The 3,753-nt window shown below is 35.6% G+C and overlaps 1 long non-coding RNA gene across 5 annotated transcripts; it reads left to right on the plus strand.

The window, feature by feature from the left end:
- The first annotated feature begins 84 nt into the window (after positions 1-84).
- LOC124161151 lies at positions 85-2,442 on the plus strand. 5 transcript variants are annotated; one of them, XR_006865324.1, is made up of 5 exons: positions 85-121; positions 366-517; positions 622-791; positions 1,059-1,262; positions 1,341-2,113. It is a non-coding gene; the product is annotated as an uncharacterized LOC124161151 (long non-coding RNA). The 5 variants fall into 5 exon arrangements; XR_006865323.1 differs by having other exon boundaries at positions 94-237; XR_006865322.1 differs by lacking the exon at positions 85-121 and having other exon boundaries at positions 245-517; positions 1,341-1,955; positions 2,091-2,442.
- Positions 2,443-3,753: the final 1,311 nt, after the last annotated feature.

Here is a 3,753-nt window from a genome sequence, read left to right on the forward strand (position 1 = left end):
TCCACACCAGTGCAACTTCCTATGCCCGCCGTACAATTTTGGTGGCAGGTTTTTGAGGCTGCGGAATTTTAGCGAACTACCAGCGCTACTTGTCGTGTACCCATGCTTTGTATGTAGCTCGGTAAGTTCACGTGTGTTTAAGCGAGTTATTTGCACTTGAAAAACTATTTAATTGAGTTCTTCAGCGTTTTTTTGTAATTCTAAACGCTAAAGTAATTCACTGTGTGGATTTCACGGGTGAGAGAAGAGCTAGTTCGCTTTATTTTCGGCGATATTTGAAATGCCACGAAGCTGTGTCACACCAGGGTGTACTGAGGGGTATGGCTCTAAAAAGTCTACCTTCTCATTTTTCTCTGCTCCCAAAGATCCTGTTAAGAGGAGTAAATGGCAAGCTGCAATACCAAGGGTAAACTTTGAGTTGAAGGCAGGGCAGAAACTGTGTGAAAGGCATTTCATGCCCCACGACATCGTCAGGAAGAAGCAGTTGAAAGATGGCAATGGCCAAGTCATCCAGGAGGTAAGTAAAGGCCCAGCTTAAATAAAATAATTTCATTAGTAGTATTGATTATCTATTTTTTTTCTCGACTTTTCGATGGCTAATGTAATATTTTCTTTTCACAGTTATGATGATCTTGTAAGGATGAGATACGGTACTCAACATAGAATTATTGCAAATCATCTTAGCAATGCGTTGAGTTGAACAATGCCTTCTTTTTGAAACTAATCATTTTGAAAATTAATATGAGAATGTAAAGGTTACCCTTTGGAGAATATCTCAGGACAATCATCCAGTGAGTACCTTGTACCATAAGTATTGATTATCTATTTTTATTCTCGACTTTTCGATGGCTAATGTAATATTTTCTTTTCACAGTTATGATGATCTTGTAAGGATGAGATACGGTACTCAACATAGAATTATTGCAAATCATCTTAGCAATGCGTTGAGTTGAACAATGCCTTCTTTATTACTATACATACTATATGTACTATAAATATTGATTATATATATTTATTCTCGACATATTGATGGCTAATATAATATTTTATTTTCACAGATATGATGATCTCGTGAGGATGAGATACCTTACTCAAGTTAGAATTATTGCATTTAATCTTTTAATCTCATCATATTTGAATGTTAAATGTCAATGTAAGTGCTACCCTTGTTAACAGATACTTTGTGAATTTTTGAAGTGAACTTTGGCTTCTCCATCAATGTGAATGCTAAGGTCCTGAGTTTATGCCAGGCTCTTCATCCAGTAAGTAAGGATTAAAATGAACATTCATGATTAGCTGTGTATGGAGCCCTGTTTACTTTGTTGTCTTTGTTTTTTTAGATGCCGAGATTGCCTGAGAATGCTCGATGTCTTTTCCATTTGTCTTTTCTATTTGGATTACAAATATACCATTGCCACGTGTGTTGAGTGACTTGAGGCTTCTGTGCCAATGCTTTTACTATATATCTCAGTTCAGATGGTAATCATTGTTGTTCATCAAGTAAGTTAGAATTAATATGAATGGAGATTTCCTTAGCTACGTAGAATCTTTTAAATTTGTTAGTCCTGAGTGATGGGCTGTACTAAGTCTTCATTGCAAAATGGAGTGACACTTGCGGTGTGCCTAATGCGATGCTAATTCTTCACTTTACATTGTAATACTGGTTCTGAATGCAAGTGATGATGAGAATTTAGTATTTAATTATTGTACTTATTGTTACAGCCATCAGGATATTGATTTGTTATAATGTTGACTGATGACAATATTTTTTCCTAGTCTAGAATTAATTAATGTGTGATATTTGACGCCAGATGGTCAACAACTTTGATCATAGATATGTGAATTCTCTACATTCACCAATGTCATTCATAGTTTAATTCTTAATGCCCATAATGCATAATGGCATGTATTCCCGTAGTAAGTATAATTGAATGATGGATTAGAAGAATTGGAAGGTAATTATTTTTATCATTGAATTTTTCGTATTTTCAGTTAAATTGCTAAAGAAAACTGTGAAGATGTAAGTATTTCTGTAACATGTAATTTATTGCCTTGTGGTTGACTGATGTTAGAATGTTTCCTATTTACAGATTCATCTGTTTATCAGCAATATCTGTTAAGAAAATTACTTCAGTATGTTTTTGGTGCCAAAGTGGTATTACGTTAACACGGTTCATATATGGAGACAATTATTGGATATAATTTTTCGTGTGGCAGTGATGTTCTTTGATAGGTGCCACTAATGACTCGGATTGGAAGATTTTTGTGTCGTGAATTGGAAACTAAGCCACAATGAATGTGCAGATAAACTTTTAAGGGACGAGGTCATCGCAATACGTACATAGTTAACCCTTTTATGGAGTTTACCACTTCCCAGTATTGAGAAGGTCACATTGTTCTTTTTATTTGTTCAATCCATATCTACACATGTTTCAAAGGTATCTCCAAACCTGAATAAATTACTTAAATGCAGAGGGTATTTACTTCTTTTCATTTTGAACCAAACCTTTCATAAGATAGATATAATGAATTTATTTTTGGTATAACTCTCTTCCATTACCAAATTGAGAAATTTGTACTATTCCTCTGTTGTGACAAATATTTAGGTAATGTATCGCGTCATTTACGTAAACATCACCTTACCGTGATGAGAATCCGTTCGCTAATGTCGTAGATAATCTCCAGTATTTATTCCATCGCTTCAAGGCGTACTTAGCAGTTACAAGTTCGTAGCCGAAGGGAGAGACATACCGGCATATAATTCGCAATATTAATGTACAGGAGTGTTAGAATCCCTGCGTAAGCTCGTACAGTTTACAATAAAGAATGGTTATTTAATTCAAAATAATAAGATTTAGCCTTATATCTCCGGAATCCAACATATTCTCCACAAAATTTTCCTTAATTTACACGGGTTTCAATGCCCTAACGACGTCTGCCAGGGTCCAAGACAGGTGCTGCCATTAGTTCCGACTTTCACCGCGGCCTCAAAAACATGCCACTTTTTTCTCGGGAGTAACAGCGGGTTGACTTCTTCGAAAACAGAAAAACACTGGCGAAATGCGAGAACACGTGCGCGAAATTTGAAATGGAGTTCCCTTTCCAATTCCTTGGGTCTCCGCCGGAACTATGAGGATTCATCGATTGATCTCTATAGAATTTCAAAAAATACTTGAATTTTTTTAAATGTGATTTTATGCATTAGAGTTGATGGTGAATTTTTATACTTAGGAATTCCTGAGCTTAAGCGTGGCTAAGTATTTCTTCAAAGTCAGTCATTTTTTTGTTCAATCTGTGAGGCCAAAATTTATTCCTCTTGCCATTACTCAATTATGGAATTTTTAGGATCAGAATATAACACTTTGAATTGATATACAATAAATTTCAAGATAATTTAATGAGCCCAGCTACTAGTTACGAAGAACTTTTGTGTAATCAATTCAATGCATTTCAGAAACGATCTTCGCACAAGTATTTTGATGATCCCTATAATCTTTAGAATTTATTTCCTGCGTACGGTTTCCCAAGAAGTGATGATAAAAGGTCACGTATAGTCGTTCTTGTGCGATAAAAGCTCCATTACCGATCCAGCGTTTTGATGATTGGATGCTTTCGCCACCTCTCGGTCATTTTCTTAACTACTGTGTGTTTCCCAAACACACACCTGATTTCAAATCTTTCCCGCTCCGTATCACCAAATGGAGAGACCACGGAGGTTATTTAAGTGAGATGATTTCACGAAATTCGATCATT

This window comes from Ischnura elegans, chromosome 6 (genome assembly GCF_921293095.1).
Source record: "Ischnura elegans chromosome 6, ioIscEleg1.1, whole genome shotgun sequence".
NCBI classification, from domain to species: Eukaryota; Metazoa; Arthropoda; class Insecta; order Odonata; family Coenagrionidae; genus Ischnura; species Ischnura elegans.